This window comes from Chrysemys picta, chromosome 2, assembly GCF_011386835.1.
Source record: "Chrysemys picta bellii isolate R12L10 chromosome 2, ASM1138683v2, whole genome shotgun sequence".
NCBI lineage: Eukaryota > Metazoa > Chordata > Testudines > Emydidae > Chrysemys > Chrysemys picta.
Window position 1 is genome coordinate 194354747 of NC_088792.1, and position 27108 is coordinate 194381854.

Below are 27108 nucleotides of genomic sequence, written 5' to 3' on the forward strand. Positions count from 1 at the left end.
GTACTTGCAATGTAAATTGAGTGCTCTCATAAAATCCATACTAAGGTCTGTAGCTAATACTTAGTCCATTTAGGGATGGGTTTAGCATCCTTTTAATACTTTAGAATCCCCAGCATAATTACTGTGACTCACTACTGAGACTTCAACCATGTTCATCTTCAGATAAAGATGAGGATGACTTCATTGGACATTTTTTCAAGCATCCCTTCCAACTGAGGTCTGAAACTGCAGTCCAATAGACTGCAGCAATCCCTTGTGCCAATGGTTTATTGGGTAAAAGATGTTTGAGTAGGAGACATCAGAACACAGTGAAGAGAAGAAATATTTTCGCCTTTCCCCTTGGCCAGGTTTCTTTCACTCAAAATAACAGTTTATAATTAAAAAAATCACTTTCTCAGATCCCAGAACTATCAAAAAAAATGTAATGCAAAATTAAGCCATGGAACACTCTGCTGTGGAATATTATTGAAACATACATTAAATAAAAATAGCAGCTGTAGATAAATAAGCTCAGATAAAAATTGAAGGGTTAGTAGTCCTCTTTCAGGGCCAGACATGATCATCAGCTGGGAACATTAGGAATATTTGCTCCTTGTGAAATTGCATTCATTGTACAGTTCCTTGCTGAGCTCATCTTACTTTCACAACAGGCAAACACTGATGCTGGCATTAGAAAAAGTAACTGAACAAAATGCATATGTACAACAACAATTAATTATTCATTTCAGGCCTACTCCATCTCCCAGGGACATCAACGGAAAGATATCAAATGACTTCATCGGGAATTGGATCGGGTTCTTGGTGTCTTTTGAAAATGTCTTGTTTCTTTATTATGAAAAGACATAATAAAGACAACTGTGATCTTTTTTTCTATTCTAAAAGAAGGGGCACAAGAGGTGATGGGTAAATTGTGTTCTGGTTTACTTTACATTGGTGTATTTCCAAAAAACTCTACTGAAGTTTGGCCAAGTGAGAGGGTATGGGGAGCCATGTGGACTTTTATAAGAGAGTGGAATGAATTTAACCCCAGATCCTCCTGTTTTCCATTAACTAATTCACCTTCTCTCACCCTCCCGCCCCCAAAAAGACAAAAATCAGAATAAAAACTTTCTTTAACAACTCCCTTCATCGTAGATGGTGTCAGAAAATTTTAAAAGAAATGACATATGGTCCATAGTATTCAAATTTCTATGCAAATGAAAGTGAACACAACAAAAATAGCCATCCATGGAAATATTTGATTTTTTTTTTTAATCTTCATGAAAATTTTGCTAAAGGGTTAAATAAACAACACCCTCCCCCAATAATTTAACCTAAGCAGCTTTTCAAGTATTTGCCATAAAGCTAAATATATCCCAGCAATGAACCAACAATTAGCCAAATGGCTATGATCTTTCAAACAAAAAAAAACCAAAATCCCACAGATTACTTAATGGTGTCAGGTTGGTCTTGTGCTTATGGCTCTGGACTGGAACTGATGAAATATGTGTGTAGTTCCTTAATCTGCCATAGGCTTCTGGTGTCACCATGGATAAATCGACCTCTCTGTGTATCAGCTCTCTATTTGCAAAACAAAGATATGCTTCCCTATTCTATACTTTATCTTATGTACTATAGGGGGAGAAGTAGCAAACTCTATATTTAAATTGCCTAATCTTTCCTTATTTTTTCCATTTTTCAAGTGGTTGAATGCCTCCATATTTTGAAGCAGGACCTTGACATTTGGCATAGGGATCGTCCTGAGGTCAGGGAGGTGTTTTCTGTTGTCCCCATGCAAATCCATGCAATTTGGTAGAGTTCTAAACTACCAAAAATCTTCACTGAGTCTGCTGTAGCCTTACTGGGCCTCCTTAGATGTTCCAGCACATTGAGCATGCTTCCTTGTGTCTCCCTGAATCAATCTCCCAGTCACAGGGAGCTTAGAGTCGCAAACATTGGAGGGTAAGGAGGTGAACAGATTCCCCTGTCCGCTCTCATCGCACCAGAACTTTTTTCATCCATGTCAGTAGGACTTCCCCCAAACTATGCCTGCCCTATGGCCATGGAGTCAGAAATGAAAATATTTATCCTAAAACATGACCTCCTGCTGCTGCTCATCTCTGTTTAATGCTCCCTGGACCAACCCACTTGTCTTCTTTCCTGTCTCCAGCTGTTACCGTCAGTGTTAGGTCATCTGTGCTGCTGCTGGCAAAGAGCGCAGGAGTAGAAGGAATCTAGGTAAGGTGGCAATTCCTCTTCCTGTAGCTCCCCTCCACCACACAGAGGATTCAGCACTAGGATATAAAGGGGAGCATGGGAAGGACACAGTGAAGACTAAAGACAGTTGGAGGCAGGAGGGGAGACAGCCCAGACCAAGAGGTGGAATTAAAGCTAGGTAAAGGAGAAGGGAGGAGAAGCTTCTTCTATTGGGGAGAGGATCGTGAATGCGTCTGTGTGTAAACCTTTTTCTCTTTGTTATGCAGGGGTAGAGGGAAGTTTGTATAACACATTTCCTGTATATGGACTGGAGTTTGGGGATTCAGTATGTGTAAATGGATGGTGAAGAGAACAAGCACATGTTTTCTGTATGTAGTTTTTTCTATATGTAATTTAGATTATAAACTCTGGGGAAAAGGCACTGTCTCTTACTATGTTTTTGTACACAACGAGCATATATATATACATATAGGTGGGTTTGGCAAAATTCATTTTTTTTTTATAATTTTGAAAGTATCAATATTTATTTTTAAGCATTTTTTCTATTTATCAATTTTAAATGTCCAGTTATGTGAAGTTATTGGGAGGAGGGTTCAGACACTGAGGGGAGCCATCAGACATTAATTATTTAATAATAGACTTTGAGATTCAAAGAGTTAAAGCTTATTAACCGTTAAAATACAAATTGTCAACATCACATGTCAAAATATGCAAAGTAAATATTTTTAAATCAAATTCTAAGAAGTTCTCAAATAGCATTTTTCTTACTTTGCTTATCTGTAAACTTTGATTATTACCAACACACATATATTTGTCGTTTTGTATGTATATGATTAAATTGACATTTACCGATAAATTTCCAAGACAAAGTATGTAGTACAACTGCTGCTTCTAGATACTACCATAGTATTGCTAATAACAAACAATGTCTACAAAGATATGCAAATTGCTAGGATGCTGGTGTGCTGAGGCCACAGCCTCTCACACTGACAAATATTGTCTCATTGTTTTCTTGTGATCCACTCCGGACTGTATCAATCTATCTCTAGTTCTATCCTTACATTGTAAGTTCTTTGAGGCAGGGAATGTCTTCTTGTTCTGTGTTTGCACAGAACCTAGCACAATGAGGTCTTGGCCCAGATCTAGGGCTTCTAGGCACTACAATAATACAATTAATAATTATAATAATGGTAAACTTGAAGGGAGAAAAAAACACCCAAAGAAAATGATGTTCTTTGCCATAACACAAACATTTGTATAAAATGTATTTCCTTTTGGCTTTCTCCGCAGATATAACATAACAGCCATTTTGCTAGTAGTGAACCTACTGGACAAATGTAAGGTGTTTTCTGGTACCCCAGTGCAGGGTTTGCAGAACTCATTGCTTTCAGGGCTAATGTAAATAAATTGTTGTTCAGTGAGTAATAGACATCCTAGGTTAGGTTTCACATGAAAAGGTAATGATTTTAGTTTTCATTATTAAACTGTACAAGTATTTTCTACGGTCCCATGAACTTTGTAATCATTTTCAGCATGCTAACTTGATTCATCATGATTCATTTACCCAGGCAATTGTCTCCATAATGAGCCCGTGTTTATGCATTTTCTGTAAACATATAAACCAGCTTCTCATAAGATTTATGCAAAATGTTTCCTGAACCTGCAGATCAGAGCCCTTCAGTGCATTGCCTCACCCCGAATGTCCCAGGGCTTTAACTCCATTTATTTGAAATGCTGTAGCATTTTTAATGTAATATTCAGGGATATCACATATTAGATACGAAGGGTTACTTTTTGTTCTCACTATAAATTTGTGTGTGTCTGTATGTAGATGTCAGTGTATTCTTAATTTGTTTTATTTTGTGGTGTTCTAAATTCAGGCAAAAAAAAAGTGGTCAGTTTGGATAAGGAGCTACGGTAGTGGGCAGACACAATTTCATCTTTTCCCCCTCCTAATTAACATAATCTAAATTTCCAGGGTTTTTATTTTATTTTTATTTCTGTGGAATCTGTCAAGATCAATGTCATAGGTCAACAAAATGAAACAAAACATCCTACAGGTCAAACTTGTTTTCCCATGTACAAGAATAGTTCCATTGACTTCCAGGAGTCTGGTTGCATCAGATAGGTGAGAAGCATTTGGCATTCCTTTGCCCATCCTGTGTATTACTCATGTGAGTAGATTCACTGAGCTCCACTGAAGCGTGAATAGGGGTTGCAGAATTATTGGGCTTTATGTTGTCAATAATGGCAGCATGAGGAAGGCAGCTGGGCTACTGAAGAGATACAATAGCAGCAGCTATAGGGCAGAGAAGATTTTTGATCCTAGTAGTTAGTGTGGAGGGCTCATATTCTTAGCAATCTAATGAGTAGTTTAATGTTTGCAAAACATTTTAATGATGTAAGATATTAAAGTTCTGTGATTTTATTTTAATTAGGTGACCATGTTTTCAAAACCCAAGAGAACACTCTTGTTTTCTTTAGCCACTCACCCTGTAGTTTAATTTTAATACTTACCTCAATGTTATGCTGCCTTTTTTGGTTTTTGTCTTACCTCTCTCCCTACCACTCTGTGTCCCATTTCCTATTTTATTTCACAATCCTCTCCTTCTGCCTATATCATCTGTCCTACATATTTATTAATTTTATGATTTATTTTTTATACTTTATCTTCTGTCTCTGGTCCTTTTATCTCTGTCCAACCGGGCACAGTCATGGCCTGAAAAGGTTTTAAAGGCTTGTGTCTGCACTGGTTCCTCTTGCTTCTGTCTCTGAAGTCTCTACCTTTCCCTTCTCCACCCCAAGTTTTTCTTTCCCTTTTCTAATCCCTTTTTCACTAGCTCTGCTTTTTCCTCTGTCATAGTTATCCCTCATCCCCTAGTTCTTCTGGAGCATCCTGCATACCCTGTCTGATTTCCTCCTGAGGGGGCTATAACCGGCCTGAAAACATTCTCTTAGCAGTGAAGCCTTCGGCAGCCTGAAGATCCCTGTCCCTTTGGACAGGGTCCAGAGCGTTGAGTAACCTGAAGGTTTAACAGAAGCTGCTGCCTCAGGATTGGAGAACTCTTTCTTTTGCACCATTCAAGGAATGGACAGGATTTCTGCTCTAACAAGCTAAGTCATCCTCAGGATGATCTGACTTCAACATTTACATTTCTTATCTGACATTTTCATATCTTTCTTCAGGGCACAGACAAAACACATTAGAGATTGCAGACAGACATAACAAAGCCTGGGATTTGCGTGCACCTCTCAAAGGTAAAAACTCAAAGTTCAGAACTGTGCTGTGCTCCAATTAAAAGAGATGTAAAAAGGTCTGAGTAGTAAAAACACCTGATGTGAACAGAGAGAGAGAGAGAGACGAAAGATGGCAAACAATAAATTAAGTTTATCACATAACCCATCAAGTGAGACTGGAGACAGGTACTTGTAATACACAGTAAGGGGTACATTTCAATCTTGCATCCACAGTGGATATTCATAGTGTATATTCTGCAATCCATTTTATTTTATCTAATCTAGATCAAATCATTCTATGGTGATTTCTAAGTTTCCTTTTCTGTTGGTATCCATGGAAGTTGCATTCAAGGAATGACTTCAGGATTGCATTACAGAATCTAATGTAGATTGCAAGGGAGAAGTTTGCCCAAACTGCTTGAAGAGGATTTTTTTTAAGTATTCCTTAATTTGTATAATGGGTTAGTTTGATAATTAGAAGGGTGGCTGGGCTTTTCACATTTGAAAAGTCTCAAATACAGTGCATCTCCAATTTTAGAGTATAGACTTTTGTAGTGTGCAAACAAACACACATCATGCTCACTTACCTTAATAATTGCACAGCATTCTTCTAGTATTGAACCATCTGTACTTTTTAGTTTTGATTCTTAGTTCATGCAGAAATACAGGTTAATTCTGTAATGATGTACAGATGAATGCTGAGGCACATACCTATTTGACAGTAACACTTAGTCCCAGTGAATACCGAGAACACAATGTCTAAACGTCTTAACTCTTCAAATAAATGTTGTTGGTCTTGGAAGGATGAAATAATTACAAGGAAACTATAGCCCACTCATTGATGGGGAATTGGAACATCTAAGAAACGCATTTTGAATGAAAAAGCAAAATGGTAACTCAATTTAGGGACAGGGAGGGCAAAAGACAAACCACCATGTTGAGCCACTTGCTAGTGAGGCAACCAGGTACATTAGAATAATTGTGCAATGAGTATTATAGAAGTGCACATGTGGATGTTTGCTTTGTGGATTAAGGTGAGTACAGAGCACTTTGTACACTGAGCAAGTCATGATGTTGATGTTAGTAATCCTCTTTCCCAGAGACATTAGAAACATTTTAAATTATTATTATGATAGCCAGAATTTCTGTAGTCCATTATTTTACCTGAATCCCACCATTTCAGGATTCTTTTGAATTTTGATGGTCAGTGGTTCCAGTGTTAACACCAAGAAGAATAAGGAGCATGGACACACTTGGCAGGTCTGCCTTACAGGAATGAAATCTGCCAAATTGGGCTCGAACCTGCTAGACTGACGTCTGCTGAACTGAGGGCTTAATTGCACTGATAGTCTCTATGTCTGTTCTTGGTTCATTGTAACTAAGAAGTTTCATGCATGCAATATATCTTTCCAATCTATCAAATATTTCAAATAAAGAGGACCAGTGTTTTCAGTTATTTTTATTGCTAAACACAAGAGTAGACCAAATTATACAGCATGAGTAGCTGAGGGTTAGGTACCAAGGTCTGCAGTAAAATTTGTCCATACAGGTAAAAATCAGCCACTGTAAGGCAATGTACCACACACCTGCCTGGTATACTGTACTGCGGGATGCTTCTTACAACTGCTTCCTGTGTGCAGTGAGCAAGTGTTATGAATGGCAGCAAATGTACTAGCTTGATTATGGGCCAACATTGCCTCTGTTCCCGAAAACCCTGTCAAATCCATTCAGATCTGGTGAAACCTCTAGCACACTGCTGTATTCCATCACTGTATACCATTTGCCAGCATACTTGAGCATCTCTGCCTGTTCAAAGCATGCATTGCTACTGTCATCCTTCACCCTTACATAGATCAGGGCAGGATTTAGCCTTAACTATAAGATAATCTCTCCATTTAATAAAAAGGCCATAGAGAAAGACTGTTTGTATGTAGCTTTCTAGAAGACACAACTGTAAGATTAGCTAAACTTCTGTGGATGAGATTAGCTTTACCACTTCCCAAGTAAAGAGAAAAGTGTGACCATTGCTGCTGTTTCCCTGCATGCAGTTCAGCTTTTTTTTTTTTTTTTGTATAGCTATTTTACATCTTTTTACAATATCAAAATCAATTGACATCTTATACTTCTACTTGGTTCATTGAGCCCCATGACATTAGAGAAGCATATTTCACTATGGGTTATGATATTAACTCAGTATATCAATACATGCTGCTAAGAAAGGAAAGCCTCGGAGAACGTATGAATCAGACTAAGAGGAAAGAAAAATGGTAGATGAATGTAAGCTTCCCTAAAACAAATACATTAACAGGAATAGCATAAAAGTTCCTCCTATGCTGAGACACATATAAAACCAGAAGGCACTGTTTAGACATTATTCAGACTCTGTTGATAAGATGAATTAATTTTTTTGTCTCAGCTAGCACCTGCAAATATAAAACAAATTACAAACTAACGGAAAATAACAACACTAGAAACAGAAATATAGACCATTGACAGGTTTTATATGAGCATGCCATTCTTCACGTCCCAGCCTTAATGAATTAAAACTAAAAATAAAATGTATCACCTTTCATCCAGGGACCTAAAACTATTTTTTTAAGGTGGGTATTATCTCCATTTTACAAATGGAGAACCTGAGTCACAGATAAGCAACTTCTCTGTGATCACACAGCAAATCCATGGCAGAGTCAGGAAAGAGAGAAGCCAGGCTGGCTGGCTCCCAGTCCAATGCACTGGTCACTTCAGCATGCTGCCTACAATAGCTTGTCTCCCATCTCCATATAAATTGTTGCTGCCAATGGCTGTCGTCAACAGTTTCTCTTTATTCCCATCCCCCAAATTCACCTGTCGTTCAAAACTGTTTATATGCTATTACAGATGGACAACTGTTTTCAGAACTATTACTTGTTCCATCAGGGCTCAATAACAGTTCCTCTAATGTTGTAAGGAAAAAAAAAACCCTCTCATCTAAACTAGCAGTTTAATCTTTTCAGGGAGGGGAAACCAGATGGAATCTGTTGTTGACAGTACTGTCCTCAAGAGGTCATTTTCTGCTATACTATAAGTATGTCTTCATGCCCATTCAGTCCATTGCCTCTCTTCTGTGACCAACAAGATATTGCTAATGGCAGGTGCTTTTTGTATGGTGAGGACTTGAGCACTAAGAAATGTCCTGTTTTGGGCAGCGATAGCCAGGAAACCTTTGAGGATGAAAAAACATTTTTTTTTTTTTAAATATAACCACGAACAACATTTTGCTTTCCTCCCCCCAACCGTGTTCTGCATACTGAAAAATCTCTGGAGATTTGATAATGTGACTTGGTATCCTAGAACATCTTGTCTTAATGTGGCTTAATGTAGTGCAGTACAACATAATTAATCACCCGCAAAGTTAAACCAGAGAAGTGTTCACGGAGGCAAGCTGCCTTGAAAGATGTATACATGCAAAAGACTCACTGCTGCCTATCACAAACAGATTAAGATCTCTTTTTTCCCTACCTATTCCTTTATGGCTAATGATGAACACACAATCTGCACAAACAAGCAATTTCTTCTGCTGCCTTCAGGAAAAAGCAAGTAACGAGTAATTGGCCTTGGGACCGGGACACATCGCTAGAAAAAGCCAAGCTTCAAAGCATCTGATTTACAGCTATTATTAAGGCAAACAAGAGAAATATGCGCAATCTTCTACTTTTACTCTATGCACCAAACATTAATAATCATAATAATGCAGATTCAGTATAGCTGGGCCAAATCTTGAATAGTGCTGAGACTGTGCAACCACTGTTAAAGTAGTTGGGAGGTGCAGATGCTTAGCACCTCTCAGAATTTGTCCTACATGTGGAAATAAATTGTGTATATTCATATCAAAAGAATTACATCTCTAGTCTTCAAGAAAAGAAATTAAGTACCTGGTCCAGCAGCCCTAAATATCATGAGTTGTCCAAGTGAAGTTTATAAGGCTACCCAAGGGTAAGAGCACCTGGATTGAGCACCAAATATCCTCATACTCCACACTGGAAATCAAGGCTTTAACTGTAATCTTAGCCCTAGAGTCAGCTTGAACATCCATTCAGTGTAATCTATGCATGAAGTGTTAGCATATTTGAAATGAACCGGATCAATAATTCTTCAGACAAGCAATACTCTGTTGTTTTCATTAGGAGCTGGTCGCTGTAATGCAAAATGAAATGTCACCATAATCTTCCTTCTCATATAAATAACAGCTGTTTATGGGTGCAGTTATTTAATAACTTAGACTCATGACATAGTTGAAATCTGTACTCAGTGTCATGTTTGTTATATTTTCTAAAATACACCTTGTTTGTTGGAAATGAAAGGCCAACAACTAATTTTGCAGTGTTATAAGTGATTAATTGTTGTATAACTATTATACAAATGCTATTGTCAGCATAATTGGATTAATTGTGCTTAAAGTACCTTTTGTGTAAATTTGGAGTGTGGTAACTTCATTGATTTAAGTGGAATTATTCTGGATTGACAATGTGTAGTAAATAGCAGAATTTTGGCTAATAAGCCTTCAAAATAGGGGTGTCAAACTCATTTGGTAGAGAGGGCAAAATTCTATGTTTAATTATGGTCTGTGGTATAATGTCAGGAGTATGTATTCTCTGCAGTGCAGAGTGGAATGCCTTCTGGTGTAAGTAGGGGATTTGCAGAGCAGCGGCACCGGAGGCAGCAAACAGGGCGGCTAACGGGAGTTTGAGAGGGAGTTCTCATTGGAGGAGAAGGTATCTGTGTTTGTGTCTGTCTTTGTTGTCCTTGTGTGTTTGTAGAGGCCTGCAGGGGCAGGGTGCTGGGAGGGACGCCGAGCCCTGATTAGGGGGCGGGGCTTGGCTGAGTAGGGGGCCCATAAAAGCGGCCGCCCAGCCAGGCAGCGGCACAGCTGCGAGCAGCGGCACCGGAGGCAGCAAAAAGGGCGGCTAACAGGGGAGTTTGAGAGGGAGTTTGCAGGGGGAGGTCAAGGGGGAGGCAGGAGGGCGTGGTGTGGTGCGTGCCCTGTTTCCCCAGGCGCCGTGGGCAGAGACTGCAGCAGCCATGAGCCAAGCAGCAGCTGACAGAATGCAGATGGCGGCATGTGGGAGCTGCGGTATGTACATAGTCCTAGCAGGGGACCTGGAACAAAGGTATGTTTGTATGAAGTGTCGCCTTATAGTGTTACTGGAGGAAAAGATTAAGGGACTGGAGATGCAGGTAGATACCCTGGTGGAGTTCAGGCGGGGGTTTGAGCAGCTGATGGAGGACAGGCAAGGCGGGGCCGAAGGGGAATGCTCTAGGGTGCAGGAGGAGGCAGTAGTAGATGACAGCGAGAGGGGAATGGAAGGGGGAGAACAAGGGAAGTGGAAGCATGTGACTGTGAGAAGCAGGCCAAGGAAAAGGAGGGCCAGTGAGGGGGGAATAGAACTCAGGAACAGGTTTGGGTGCTTGGATAACGAGGTGGAGGGGCAGCAGGTGCTGACTGAAGGTGGGAGGGTGAGGAAGAAGAGAAGAGCGGCTAGTCCGATAGAGAGAGGGGAGGTGTTGATGGAGACAGCGAAAAACCTAGGCCCTGAGAGGATAGAGCAAGGCAAAAGGGGGAGTATAAGAGAAGATAGGAACAGACACAGGTCAGGACTAGAGGGATCAGAGACTAGATTACTAGATCGCAATGTTGCCAGGCAACGGCAGGTCTATGTAATTGGAGACTCTTTACTCAGGAGATTGGACAGGCCTGTGACCAGGGCAGACCCGGAGAACAGAAGGGTGTGCTGTCTACCGGGCGCAAAGATACGCAATGTGGACCTGCGGTTGAAAAGGATCCTAAAGGGAGCAGGTAAGAACCCCTTGATAATCCTTCATGTAGGAACAAATGACACAGCTCGGTTATCGTTAGAGAGAATCAAGGGAGATTATGCTAGGCTGGGGAAGACTCTTAAGGAGATAGAGGCTCAGATTATCTTTAGTGGGATTCTGCCTGTTCCTAGGGAAGGGCAGCAAAGGGCTGATAGGATTGTTAGAATAAATAGTTGGCTAAGGGAGTGGTGCTATAAGGAGGGCTTTGGGATGTATGGCCACTGGGAAGCTTTCGGGGACAAACAGCTGTTCTCGTGGGATGGACTTCACCTGAGTAGGGAAGGAAATAGACTTCTGGGAGGGAGGCTGGCTCATCTTATCAAAAGAGCTTTAAACTAGGAAGTTTGGGGAGACGGTTGGGAGATGTACAGTTAATCTCCACGCCAGATTCCAACATTGAAAAAGTGAGTGAGATAAGAGAAGATATAGCCGGGGAGTTGAGATTGGACACAAGAAGGATAAGGGGGAAGGACACAAAGAGGCCTGTAACACATAGTGTTACTAATGGGAGACAGGCGAAACAACATACATTAGGGTGCTTATACACCAATGCAAGAAGCCTAGGTAACAAAATGGAGGAATTGGAGCTCTTGGTCCGAGAAATGAAACCGGATATCGTAGGAATAACTGAAACGTGGTGGAACGGCAGTCACGACTGGAATACAGGTATGGAGGGGTATGCATTGTTTAGTAAAGACCGGAACATAGGTAAAGGTGGCGGGGTGGCGTTGTATGTCAATAGTGAGATAAGCTGTAAAGAAATAATAGTTGATGGAATAGATAACACGGAATCCGTCTGGGCAATAATCACACTGGGTAAAAGGACTACTAGAGTCTCCCCAGGGATAGTGCTGGGGTGTGCTATAGACCGCCGGGATCGACCCAGGATATGGATAAAGAACTATTTAATGTGTTTAGAGAAGTAAATACTAATAGGAACTGTGTGATTATGGGGGACTTTAACTTCCCGGATATAGATTGGGGAACAAACGCTAGTAGCAACAATAGGGCTCAGATGTTCCTAGATGTGCTTTCTGATCACTTCCTTCATCAAGTGGTAGCAGAACCGACAAGGGGGGAGGCCATTTTAGATTTGATTTTGGTGAGTAGTGAGGACCTCGTTGAGGAAGTGGTAGTAGGGGACAACTTGGGCTCCAGTGATCATGAGCTAATCCGGTTTAAACTAAACGGAAGGAGTAACAGAATTAAGTCAAAGACTAGGGTTTATAATTTTAAAAAGGCGAATTTTAATAAATTAAGGGGACTGGTAAGGGAAGTGGATTGGGCAAACGTATTAATGAATCTTAAGGCAGATAAAGCCTGGGATTACTTTAAGTTAAAGATGCATGAGCTGTCAGAGGCCTGTATCCCAAAAAAGGGAAAAAGATTACTAAGCAAGAGATTTAGACCGAGCTGGATGAGTGACCGACTCAAAGGGGCAATTAGGAAGAAACAGAAAGCGTACAAAGACTGGAAGAGGGGAGTGATCAGTAAGGAAACTTACCTTAGTGAAGTCAGAGAATGTAGAGATAGAGTGAGAAAGGCCAAAAGCCGTGTAGAGTTGGACCTAGCGAGGGGAATTAAAAGCAATAGTAAGAGGTTTTACAGCCATATAAATAGGAAGAAAGCAAAGAAGGAAGAAGTAGGACCGCTGAAGACTATAGCCGGAGAGGAGATTAAAGATAATCTAGGCATGGCACAATATCTCAACGAATATTTTGCATCGGTGTTTAATGAGGCCAATGAAGGTATTGGGGATACTAGCACCGTGACAGAGGGGCAAACAGAATGGGGGATTACCGTTTACGAGGTAGAAACAAAACTCGAACGCCTTGATGGGGCTAAGTCGGGAGGACCGGACGATCTTCATCCGAGAATATTGAAGGAATTGGCACGGGAAATAGCAGGCCCATTAGCGATAATATTTAATGAATCAGTAAACTCGGGGGTGGTTCCGTTAGACTGGAGAATAGCTAATGTGGTTCCTATTTTCAAGAAAGGGAAAAAAAGTGATCTGGGTAACTACAGGCCTGTTAGTTTAACATCTGTAGTGTGCAAGATGCTGGAGAAAATTCTGAAAGAGAAAGTAGTTGAGGACCTCGAGGTTACTGGCAAGTGCGATCAATTACAACATGGTTTTATGAAGGGCAGATCGTGCCAAACGAATCTGATCTCCTTCTTCGAGAAAGTAACGGACTTATTAGATAAGGGAAATGCGGTGGACCTAATATACCTGGATTTCAGTAAAGCGTTTGATACTGTATCCCATGAGGAATTATTGGTTAAACTGGAAAAGATGGGGATCCATATGAAAATTCAGAGGTGGATAAGGAATTGGTTAACGGGGAGAATGCAGCGGGTGGTATTGAAGGGTGAACTGTCAAGTTGGAGGGAGGTTACCAGTGGAGTTCCTCAGGGTTCGGTTTTGGGACCCATTTTATTTAATCTATTTATAACTGACCTCGGAACCGATTGCAGGAGTGGACTGATAAAGTTTGCGGATGATACGAAGGTGGGAGGCGTTGCCAATTCGGAGGAGGATAGGGATATTCTGCAGGGAGACTTGAATGAGCTTATGAATTGGAGTATCAGAAATAGGATGAAATTTAATAGTGAAAAGTGTAAGGTGATGCATTTAGGAATGACTAACAACAATTTTAGCTATAAGCTGGGGACGCATTGGTTAGAAGTAACGGAAGAGGAGAAGGACCTAGGGGTTCTTGTAGACCGTAGGATGACTGAGTCGACAATGCGACGTGGCGGTGAAAAAAGCCAATGCGGTCTTGGGATGCATTAGGCGAGGTATATCTAGTAGGGATAAGGAGGTGCTGCTTCCGTTGTATAAGGCGCTGGTGAGACCTCATTTGGAGTACTGTTTGCAGTTCTGGTCTCCCATGTTTAAAAAAGATGAACTTAAATTGGAACGGGTGCAGAGAAGGGCCACTAGGATGATCAGAGGAATGGAAAACCTGTCGTATGAAAGGAGACTGGAGGAGCTCGGGTTGTTTAGTCTGACAAAACGAAGGTTGAGGGGGGATATGATTGCTCTCTTTAAATATATCAGAGGGATAAATACAAGGGAGGGAGAGGAATTATTCCAGCTTAGTACTAATGTGGACACGAGAACAAATGGATATAAACTGGCCGTGGGGAAGTTTAGGCTTGAAATTAGACGAAGGTTTCTGACCGTGAGAGGGGTGAAATATTGGAATGGCCTTCCGAGGGAAATGGTGGGGGCGAGGGACCTGTCTGGTTTTAAGATTAAGTTAGACAAGTTTATGGAGGGAATGGTTTAATGGTAAAACATATTAGCTGAGGAATACCAAGCAATGGTAGGCAAACAGTATAATGGTTAACAAGGGTTAGGCTGGAGACTCTTGCCTACATGCTCGGGGTCTTGCTGATCGCCATGTTTGGGGTCGGGAAGAAATTTTCCTCCAGGGTAGATTGGCTGAGGCCCTGGAGGTTTTTCGCCTTCCTCCGCAGCATGGGGCAGGGATCTCTAGCAGGAGGGTTCTCTGCCAATTGAAGTCACTAAGACACAGGATTTGGGGACTTCATCAGCAGAGTCAGGGAAAGGGTGGCGACGGTTTTGTGGCCTGCAGCATGCAGGGGGTCAGACCAGATGATCATAATGGTCCCTTCTGACCTTAAAGTCTATGAGTCTATGAGCTTAAGAAGAGAATACAGCCTTTATGTAGCAACTAAATGTTTAGTTAATTATTTGTTTGGTGCCATATTGTCATATTGACTCAGCATGAAAATATGCTCCCCTTTAGCTCCATTGCTATTTCTGCCTTTTGTTTCTCTTCCTTACCACTCTTCCTTCCTATGTTGACACTAGAGTATCAACATTGGTCTTTAAAGCTAATACTCCTATCACATTGATAGAGGTGAGAGGAATTCAAGCCTCTGAATCAACATTTCAGGCTCCATGCAGACTCAGGCAGATAGCACTGCATCAGTTACATTCTGTTTACATTTGGAAAATTATCTTTGTAGCAATTTGGGGCTGGAAATTTACCTTTTTTTAGAAGGAAAGCTTAGACTCTGGAGAATCTGAATATATAATTGCATGCCACATTGTTGTTAATAATAGCCAGATCCAATAAATACATCACATGGGCCAGATCCAGCCCATTGGATGCCTGTGTGTTTGACACCTTGCTCTCTTTTACTTAGCAATATGTGATTTAAAATTACAATTTTAAAACTTGTAAACTTTTTGAGTTCTGATTTTGATTTTTCATACCCTTCAAAGCAAAGGGTATTAATACCATGTATATGACTGACATTTAAAACCCATTATAAATGATCTAAAATGACTTTCATAATAATCAGCATGTCATGAGTTTATGGTCCAGTGAAGTACCAGGACTAGAAACTAATGCTACATTCCATTAGAAAAATAAGAGATCAGCTAACCAATGGAGAAGGTAGCTGTTAATTGATACTTATAGGTGACTTCATATATTAGATCTTAAATCTGACAATGATTCAGGATTGCCTAATACCAGTCCTGTACTCTGGACCATTGTAATTAACGTGTCCTAAAGCTATAGAAACTTCCATGTCCTTTGCCATCCTACCAGGGGGAAATACAGGGTCACAGATGTACAGGGGATGATCTAGTGGGTAAAGTGCTGATTTGACTGAATTCTCCTCCTCTCCAACCCAAGAAATTCTTTAACCATAATTTCATCTCCAATCCCTGCAACTTCCTTTACTCCTCTTCACCAGGCATAAATGTTCTAATGTCCAGTTACCATTGATTTACACAGCCTGTTGGGGCATAAATTTGTCAGGATTTGGTACTTTCTTTGTTCCTTTGAAGTAATCCAGAATCTACTACAGTTGTCTTTAAACAGCTAGTAGGGGATGAGCTACTACAGCTTTGTGACTTTAGTTTAGAGGGTAATGTTTGTGATGGAAAAATTTAGTCCTTTTCCTTGAACTAATCAGATTACATCGGAGGATGGAATTGAGGATGGGAGTTAGGGCTAGGTTATGTTTCAGTGAAACTCGGTGGGCCCCGTGGTGCCTCAGCTACAGGATTGTAGCAGGTACAATTTCAGCATTCCAGCTTGCAGAGGCGACAGCCTGCAACCTGTAGTCATTATTTTGTGAATTGCATTTTACCCTGATAATGTTAACAGTTGTTGTTTAGTGTAACCTCTTTAATTGAAATAGTTTCTAACATGTTTCTGCCGTCTCTCTGCCAGACTAGGAGAAAAGTTCCTTTAGTGTGTGTGGATGTGCTGGATGTCCAATGACTCTGTTAATTGGAACATTTACAGGATTTTCATTCAGGCTTTGTGGTGCAGTGCTCCTGGTTAACCAGTCCAAGCAATTTCTATGCACCACTGCTAATACAGGCCCATCAGACACAAGCATGTGTGTGTGTGTGTGTGTGTGTGTGTGTTTCCTTATTATGGAAAGGATTCTTTTTCCTTATATGCATTCAGCTTACTCTACTCTAAATTTTCTTTATTACAAGTTTTAGGACCATTCTTGATTGGACCTTTAAAATAGAGAGAGAGGGAGAGAGATAATAAACCATTAAATTATTCCAGGATAGGAATTTTTCCAGGGATATCACACTTCCTATCTCAGAAATTTCAGACATCAATGATAATTAAGTTAGTGCTCTTTCTTCTCAAGGAAAATAATTTGGTGCATAATTCACAGCTCTGTAGGACAATTATTAAGATAGATTGTATACTATAGATGCCTCGCTTTACTCTCCTGTGACTGTTTCTAAGTAAGAATGCTTAGTTCAGAAATACACGCAATGCAAAAAGTTCATGTTATTAACAGTTTCACTCCTGAATTATTTTAACCACCATAACAAAGTCTCACATTGGAATGGTTTGAAATAAAAGGGATACTTGAGATAACAGGAGATTGGGTTAATAGAGTGAAAGCTTGGCAAAGGAGATGATCATTTTGAAAATAAGGAAAAACTACAGTTGTATGCAGTGTTATTGTAACCATGTCAATCCCAGGATATTAGAAGAAAAAAGTGGGTAAAGTAATATCTTTTATTGGACCAACTTCTGCCAAGCTCTGTGTGAAAGCTCAAAAGCTTGTCTCTCTCACCAACAAAAGTTGGTCCAGTAAAAGATATTTCCTCTCCCACTTTGTCTCTCTGAAAAACTACAGAGGCAGCCTGGAGGTAGGGGTGGATTTGGTTTAATGAGTGGAAGGAGTGGGGAACAGAGAAGGGAATAAATGGGGTGGAGTAAGAGAGGTAGGGTCTGAATGAAGATCCAACCTGGAAGATTCTGTCATTGGGTAACTGGCCCTTTTAGAAGGGAAGCTCACTCCAGTCTACCCATAGCTAATGAATGTCAACCATCTTGAGGATAAGTGATTTTCCAGCTGGCTGTTTAGGGCTTAACTGGTAAATGAGCCTTATAAGAAGCTCACAGAACTTAGTGAGAGTTGACCAGGGGAAGGATCAGTTGGGAAGGAAAGACCCCTTGAGAAAGGAATTCCCTGCCACCACCAGCTGTCAGCTACTCAAGCACTTGCCTCTGGGCTATACCAGTTGTGGCTTCACCTTGCAGGTTAACAAGAGGTGCAACCAAGTCCCCTTGAAGCATTCCTTTATGAGATCGAGCCCCTGACACTGGGTACTCGTAGAAATCCCAGAGCAGAAATCCCAGGAGCAGTGTATCCCAGTTTACCAGTTTTACCACTTGTCATAACTATAAAGGGAAGGGTAACAGCTGTCCTGTGTACAGTACTATAAAATCCCTCCTGGCCAGAGACTCCAAAATCCTTTTCCCTGTAAAGGGTTAAGAAGCTCAGGTAACCTGGCTGGCATCTGACCTAAAGGACCAATAAGGGGACAAGATACTTTCAAATCTTGGGGGGGGGGGGAAGGTTGTTGTTTGTGTTCTTTGTTTCGGAGTGTGTTCGTTCTCGGGACTGAGAGGGACCAGACATCAATCCAGGTTCTCCACATCTTTCTAAACAAGTCTCTCCTATTTCAAACTTGTAAGTAAATAGCCAGGCAAGGCGTGTTAGTTTTCCTTTGTTTTCTCAACTTGTAAATGTACCTTTTACTAGAGTGTTTATCTTTGTTTGCTGTACTTTGAACCTGAGACTAGAGGGGAGTCCTCTAAGCTCTTTAAGTTTGATTACCCTGTAAGGTTAATTTCCATACTGATTTTACAGAGATGATTTTTACTTTTTTTTCTTTAACTAAAAGCTTTCTTTTTAGAACCTGATTGATTTTTCCTTGTTTTAAGATCCAAGGGGTTTGGATCTTGATTCACCAGGAGTTGGTGGGAGGAAGGAGGGGGGATGGTTAATTTCTTCCTGTTGTAGATCCCAGGGGGGGTTGGAACTGTATTCACCAGGAGTTGGTGGGAGGAAGGAGGGGGAATAGGTAATTTCTCCTTGTTTTAAAATCCAAGGGGTTTGGATCTGTATTCACCAGGGAATTGGTGAAGGTTTTTCAAGGCTTCCCAGGGAGGGAAAAATTGAAATGGTGGCAGCGGAACCAGAGCTAAGCTGGTAGTTAAGCTTAGAAGTTTTCATGCAGGCCCCTACATTTGTACCCTAAAGTTCAAAGTGGGGATCCAGCCTTGACACCACTCCTGAATAAAACAAAGTGTGTGTGAGCACTTATAATAAAACAAAAGAAGGCTTATTTAAGACAGAATAAAGATTCTACTAGAAACAAGAAATAGTGATGGGAAGAAACGGTTACATAACAAAACATGAACTAGAACCCTACACTTATTAATAGTTTATTAGATTCCCAAACCTGGGCCATCCTTTGTAGGTGACAAATCTGAGGAATTGTCATAGACTGAAGTGTCACTAGAGGATGTTTTGGAATTAATTGATAAACTTAACAGTAACAAGTCACCGGGAACAGATGGCATTCACCCAAGTGTTCTGAAAGAACTCAAATGTGAAATTGAGGAACTATTAACTATGGTTTGTAACCTGTCTTTTAAATCAGCTTCTGTACCCAATGACTGGAAGATAGCTAATGTAACGCCAATATTTAAAAAGGGCTCTAGAGGTGATCCCAGCAATTACAGACCAGTAAGTCTAACATCAGTACCGGGCAAATTAGTTGAAACAATAGTAAAGAATAAAATTGTCAGACACTTAGAAGAACATAAATTGTTGGGCAAAAGTCAACATGGTTTCTGTAAAGGGAAATCATGTCTTGCTAATCTATTAGAGTTCTTTGAAGGGGTCAATACACATGTGGACAAGGGAGATCCAATGGACATAGTGTACTTAGATTTCCAGAAAGACTTTGACAAGGTCCCTCACCAAAGGCTCTTATGCAAATTAAGTTGTCATGGGATAAGAGGAAGATCCTTTCATGGATTGAGATCTGGTTAAAAGACTGGGAACAAAGGGTAGGAATAAATGGTAAATTTTCAGAATGGAGAGGGGTAACTAGTGGTGTTCCCCAAGGGTCAGTCCTAGGACCAATCCTATTCAACTTATTCATAAATGATCTGGATAAAGGGGTAAACTGTGAGGTGGCAAAGTTTGCAGATGATACTAAACTGCTCAAGATAGTTAAGACCAAAGCAAGCTGTGAAGAACTTCAAAAAGATCTGACAAAACTAAGTGATTGGGCAACAAAATGGGAAAGGAAATTTAATGTGGATAAATGTAAAGTAAATCACATTGGAAAAAAATAACCCCAACTATACATACAATATGATGGGGGGCTAATTTAGCTACAACTAATCAGGAAAGAGATCTTGGAGTCATTGTGGATAGTTTTCTGAAGACGTCCACACAGTGTGCAGCGGCAGTCAAAAACACTAACAGGATGTTAGGAATCATTCAAAAAGGGATAGAGAATAAGACGGAGAATATCTTATTGCCCTTATATAAATCCATGGTATGCCCACATCTTGAATACTGCGTACAGATGTGGTCTCCTCATCTCAAAAATGTTATACTGACCTTAGAAAAAGTTCAGAGAAGGGCAACTAAAATGATTAGGGGTTTGGAACAGGTCCCATATGAGGAGATATTAAAGTGGCTAGGACTTTTCATCTTGGAAAAGAGGAGACTAAGGGGGATATGATAGAGGTATATAAAATCATGAGTGGTGTGGAGAAAGTGAATAAGGAAAAGTTATTTACTTGTTCCCATAATACAAGGGACCACCAAATGAAATTAATGGGCAGCAGGTTTAAAACAAATAAAAGGAAGAAGTTCTTCACACAGCGCACAGTCAACCTGTGGAACTCCTTGCCTAAGGAGGTTGTGAAGACTAGGACTATAACAGGGTTTAAAAGAGAACTGGATAAATTAATAGAGGTTAAGTCCATTAATAGCTATTAGCCAGGATGGGTAAGGAATGGTGTCCCTAGCCTCTGTTTGTCAGAGGGTGGAGATGGATGGCAGGAGAGAGATCACTTGATCATTACCTGTTAGGTTCACTCCCTTTGGGACACCTGGCATTGGCCACTGTCGATAGACAGGATACTGGGCTGGATGGACCTTTGGTCTGAACCAGTATGGATGTTCTTATGTAAAGTAGGTTACCCCTCCTCCCCAAGTTCAGTCTGTTGTAGAGTCGGCTGACTTCACAGTAACAAAGTTTCAATCTTTCATGAAACACTTCTGCTCAATAGGATGACTCCTCAGTGAAAGGATGTAGAGTGTCTTTCTCAATCCTGTGATATATTGAATCAGTCTTTCTTTTGTTTCTTTACTCAAAGATAACATGATCCCCTGTTTGTTATCACATTCCTTTTTTACCTCCAAAGAGTTATGATTGAGTTATGATTATTTGCAATAGTCTTTGATGGTTTTCCATTGATGTTCTGGAATGGGGCAAGGGAAGACAATTGAACTTTGTATTACATGATGGGTTAATCAGGGAGGGGTGAAAACTCCACCTTCCTTGAATGGCCTATTACAGAGACATATGATTCCCTGGTGACTAACCTTTACTCCAAGACTATAAGGCATAGTTTTCAATATACCTATACTATTCCTTAAATATTACCCATACACACATCTCACAATCACTATTAATATTGATAAGTTACAAGCTTCCAGTAGAGATCTCATATGGTACTCTTTATGGATAAATAACATGGAAGTGGTGGATTAGGTGTAGTGAGTTTGTCAGGTCTAAGGAGTTGCTTGTAAAGAACAGTGAACCCTTTGCCTTTTGGCACCAATGTCAAAGGGAGGAAGGTAAAGGAGAAGAGCTGAGAAGCAGGGTCAGCCTGCAGGTGACTCCCACTGAGGAGAATAGTAAAGCATGGAGGAACTGAAGAGAGCAATGATGACAGTGGAGGGAAGCAGGGCAGGCCCGAAGAAGAGTAGAAGAGGAAGCCATTACTCCAGGAAGCCGCAAAGAGAATGCAGCATTGACTTGGGAACTACAACTCTTTGATCTGAGAGTTCAATGTGCCCATATAGTGGAACATTGCCAGTTTATCTCCTTGTTTCCATAGTATCCTTTGGGAGTGAAGAGTTTAGTAAATTTGCCCTTTTAGTTCTCTAAACGTTTCAGTCAAGGTGTGTCTTTTCTTACTCTCTTAAAATGATGGCAATAAGTTACTCACCTATCTCAGAAGGGTGTTGTGGGATTTTTTTTAATGCCTATGAAGCACTCTGAAGATGAAAAGTGCCATATAAATTCTAAATATAATTATCAGTAAGTCAAAAATATTTAAGTGGGCTTTAAACTGCTTTACAATATTCCATAATATTTTGGGGCGTACCATACTGGCATTCTTTATATCCCAGGCCATCTTTTCAAAGACATGCTAGCTAATTACAGAGAAAACTGCTTTCCCCACATGGATAGAAAGGAAGTAGAATTCAGCGATGGAATGTCACAGGGTAGCTAGCTGTCTGAAGGAGACAGCCACCAAGCCTGGCTCCCAAAGGAGAATGAGGCAATCCAGATCCACTGGTAAGTAGCTAATTACCTACCCAAAAGTTAATTAGTTAAGGAATACATGGCCTAATAAAGGCTTATGAGGGCTCATCAGAAAAGGTCCTCCAGGAAAGAGCAGGTTCTAAAAGAAGCAAAGTGCTAGGGTAGGCTCAGTCCCAGCAAAAGGATTTTATCCGGTTGTGTTAAGAGGTTGAGGTCATTGGGAACTTTACACTGCTCCAGGGTGGAGTTGTAGCATTTTCACCTCTGCAGGTTACCTGAATCCAGAGAAGGTACCCTTACCAGGTGTTATTAGGAGGCCAGACTCCAGAAGATTCTGGGTCTAAAGGGCCTTACTAGTGAAGAGCCTAGATGGTGAAAAAGGAGGGACTCAGATAGAGGCAGACTAAGATTAACCCCTTCCCCCAGCCCCCCGCAACCAGGATGCTGAAGTGAGGCTTGTTTGCATACATGTCTGGCCTTTGATTTAATAAACTAGACCCCTGCAGAGGCACTGTTCACTATATACAAGTGAAATCATTGATAGCCAATAGAAAGAAACTGAGGCAGGGATGCAACCATGGTTATGTATCAGGGCATTCCAGGAGCCAGTGCCCACTATAACAAGGAACCACTTTACCAGCAAGGTACTGGTAATTTGGAAGGAGTTCAGAAAAGAACAATACAAATGAACAGGAGCTGGAGGGAGTGACTATGAAGGAAGACTAATAAAACTGAATGTGTGCAGTAGAGCTTGTAAAAATGCAGAATTTCTGTTCCATGGAAAAATCCAACATTTCAGAATATTTTTTGTTCCAAACTGGAACAAAAAGTCAAAACTTTTGAAATTCCCTAGGAAATAACATTTCTGAGAAAAATCATTTTGATTTTATTTTTATATTTTATATTAGTTTTAATTTTATTTTATAAATTGCTTTGGAAAATGTTACTCTAATTGTTTTGATTTTTGGTAATTGGTATTCTAATTTGTTTAGTAAATTGGTACTTGGTTTGCTGAACTGGTCATTTTCAGTTGTTGTTATTAGTTTGATAACACTGCTCTACAGCCAAAATTCTTCTGAAATAAATGTAGTCAAACTTTACTAATTCTGGGTCACTGAGAAGGAAAATGATGCTTTAAATTGTTGATTGGCTCTAGTTTTCAAGATATGCTACTGGGTCAGTATATATGACCCTTGATTTGGGAATGGCGGAGGATAAGTGAGTTATAAAGGGAAGGGATCTCAATTTAAACCAGAAATGACTAAACTACATCTTTGACTGGATCTATGAATAAATCTATGACTGGGTTTGGACAGTACTTGCTTTTTAGGCAAAACAATGAATGATGCAATCTGAAGCTGGTATTGCGTCATACATGATATGAATTGCATCATGTAATTCCTAGAAGTCATGGATGATGCAATCATAACGAAGCTTACATCACTCTGCTGAACAAATTGCCCTATATCAGCTCTAGAAATCATACAGTGTCGTGCTCTCTTATTTGTCAGTGTTTGATTTTGCAAAGGGACACATTTCTGTTTAGCCAACGTGAGCAGAGATGCCTCGTACTTGTGTGAACAGTGCAGATAATTTCTGCTATGTTTGTGGTGAAGTGACTTTTGCATCACAAAAGCGCAGTATAACCACTATGGTTAAGAAAGCCTATCACCTTTATTTTGGCTGCAAAATTGGAGATCAGGACAAGAGGTGGGCCCCACACATATGCTGCAACACTTGTGCAACAAATCTTCACCGGTGGTTGAACAGGAAAAGGAAATCTATGCCTTTTGCAGTGCCAATGATTTGGAGAGAGCCAACAGATCATACCAGCAATTGTTACTTCTGCATGGTGCCTCCAGTTGGGAAAGGTGTGTCAAAGAAGAAAAAGTGGACTGTGCATTATCCAAACATTCCATCAGCTATACGCCCAGTACCCCACAGAGAAGGACTGCCAGTTCCTGATGCACCAGAATCATTCTCACTTGAGTCAGATGAGGAAGAGGAAGAGGATGAAACTTCTGGTCCTGAACCATCAGTGTCACAGGACCCACATTTTCTCCCATCCTCCTCCTCTGAACCACACCTCATAACACCAGGTGAACTGAATGACCTTGTCAGGGATTTGGAACTACCCAAGAGTAAGGCAGAGCTGTTGGGCTCCAGACTACAGCAGTGGAATCTCATGGCAGGTGATGTTAGGGTTTCCATGTTCTGTGACCGTCAAAAGGATCTTGTCCCATTCTTCTTCATGGAAGGTGATCTTGTAGCCTGCAACAACATCGATGGTGTGATGGCAGCCCTCAACATCGTTCACGATCCAGATGAGTGGAGACTGTTCATTGATTCATCGAAGACGAGTCTTCAAGCTGTTTTACTGCATAATGGCAATGTTTTGCCATCAATTCCAGTTGGTCATTTAGTCCATATAAAGGAAACCTATGACAACATGAAACAACTTTGGAGGTGCATAAACTATGACCAACATCAGTGGCAGATTTGAAGGTTGTTGCTCTCTTGCTTGGTCTGCAGACTGGATACACAAAGTACTGCTGTTTTCTCTGCGAATGGGATAGTCGTGCAAGAGATTCCCTCTACATCAAGAAAGATTGGCCATTCTGACAGTCATTGGAGCCTGGGAGGAAAAGTGTTCAGCATCCGCCGCTTGTTGAATCAAGGAAGATTTTGTTACCACCCTTACACATCAAGCTGGGTCTGATGAAGAACTTTGTCAAGTCCATTGACAAAACACGAGCAGCTTTCAAGTACCTCCGTGGAAAATTTCCAAGGTTAAGTGAAGCTAAGATAAAGGAAGGTGTCTTTGTTGGTCCTCAGATTCGTGAACTTCTTCGAGATGATGCATTTGACCATGCACTGCATGGCAAGAAAAGACGGCATGGAAAGCCTTCCAGTTAGAGGCAATAAATTTTCTCGGAAACAACAAGGCAGACAACTACAGGTTGTTGGTGGAAAACCTCCTCAAGGCATACAAAAGCCTTGGTTGCAACATGTCACTAAAGATACATTTTTTGCACACTCATCTAGATTTTTTTCCACCGAACTGTGGAGCAGTGAGCGACGAGCATGGCGAGCGATTTCACCAGGACATTGCAACAATGGAGAAACGCTATCAGGGCAAATGAAGCCCATCAATGCTTGCAGACTATTGCTGGACAGTGACAAGAGATGCTCCATTTAATGAATACAAGAGACAAGCCAAGAAGCGCCGAGTAGACACTGAATAGGACTAAACTATGTACATAATAGTTTTTTGCCTTTTGTTTCATAATAAATTTTATTTATATAACCCTTTTGCTGATTTTTAAAGTGTTACATAAACAGGACAGGTGAAATATTATCATGTAAAGCAACCATAAACACATGAAAAGACCTAGGTTTACAATTTATGATTAAAACTCTACTATCTACACAATATACATGGACATAAAATGTAAAAACTTAAATATCTTAGAAACAGTAGCAAATCAGTTGTTTTAATTGTCATATTTGAATTCAGCACATCAAAATACATAATAAATAGCACATTTTAGCTCTGAAGCAGACGACTTCTCAAAAATTGTAGACCAGTGTAATTGAGATACATATATTTTAGATAAAAGGCTTTTCAAAATAAAAAATCAAAGTGTTATGTTCCAATAAGATTGTTCAGCTAGTCTAAGTGATCACTAAGGGGAACCTTGCTGTCAGCAAATAGTTGATGGGCTATAAATATCAAGAATGGAGATTAAATTATTAAAGTGGCACCCAGAGGTAGGACTTTAATTAACAAAGTGAATAAATTCTCCAACAGAGGGAGGGGAGTACTTGAGAAATAGTCTTCCAAGGAAAGCATTGGAAGACCCAGCATTTGAGACTTTTAAAATTAGACTATATAAAACATTAGAAAATGTATTTTAGAGAATGGTCCCACACTGTCCATAGAGCTGGACAAACTTTCCCACTGATATCTATTCAAATGTTGATGTAAAAAATTTTTTTTTACTATGTTCGCTCTTCGTTTGTTTGCTTTCCGTGCATGAATGTTCCAATAGGAATGCTCACTAAAAGGAGAATTTGAAGCAAATATTGGAAGATATTCACAGAAAATGATTTTTTAATTCTTTGGTGGAAATGTTTATAACAAGCACTTAATTCTATTAATCATACTCATCCAATCAGGAGACCGAAACATACAAAGTGACTTATTTGTACTATCAAAACATCTTATCTGTTGACATTTCAGCTATCATATATTTACAACAGACTGCTTGTAAATAAACTGTAGACCAGGATTATTCACGGAACTTTGGTGAGCAATTTCAAATAATATATACATTCAAGAAAATCATGGTATTGCAGAGAAAACAGAAACAGTAGGTGAAAAAAGATGAATCAGTACACACATGTACTATTTGCCAAGCACTAATTGGCAGAGAAATAGATTAGATGGTCTTGTCATTCTTTTCCATTTCTAACTTACATGAGCAACAGTGGCACCTTGGTGAAGATCTTGTAGGTGTTGGTCTCTGTCTGAGGGGTTGGAGCAGATGCGATTGTACCTCAGTGCTTGGCTGTAGACGATGGATCGTGTGGTGTGACCTGGGTGGAAGCTGGAGGCATGAAGGTAGGCGTAGCGGTCGGTGGGTTTTCGGTATAGGGTGGTGTTAATGTGGCCATCGCTTATTTGTACGGTGGTGTCCAGGAAGTGGACCTCCCGTGTAGATTGGTCCAGGCTGAGGTTGATGGTGGGGTGGAAGCTGTTGAAAGCATGGTGGAATTCTTCCAGGGCCTCCTTCCCATGGGTCCAGATGATGAAGATGTCATCAATATAGCGTAGGTAGAGAAGGGGCATGAGTGGATGAGAGCTGAGGAAGCGTTGTTCCAGGTCAGCCATAAAAATGTTGGCATATTGTGGGGCCATGCGGGTG

The 27108-nt window shown here is 40.5% G+C and overlaps 1 long non-coding RNA gene across 4 annotated transcripts in view; it reads left to right on the plus strand.

Annotated features, from left to right (window-relative positions):
- The window catches only part of LOC101941604 (uncharacterized), a 184677-nt gene that overhangs the window by 133153 nt on the left and 24416 nt on the right, over positions 1-27108 (plus strand). For 2 of the 4 annotated variants that reach the window (XR_010598809.1, XR_010598812.1), the window contains 2 exons: positions 2150-2217; positions 2463-2564. The exons of 1 other annotated variant lie outside the window; for it this stretch is intronic. This is a non-coding gene — a long non-coding RNA (uncharacterized LOC101941604). Of the gene's footprint in view, positions 1-2149; positions 2218-2462; positions 2565-5382; positions 5455-6616; positions 7097-27108 lie in introns of those variants that run through there. One more of the 4 variants, XR_010598810.1, reaches the window with a different exon arrangement.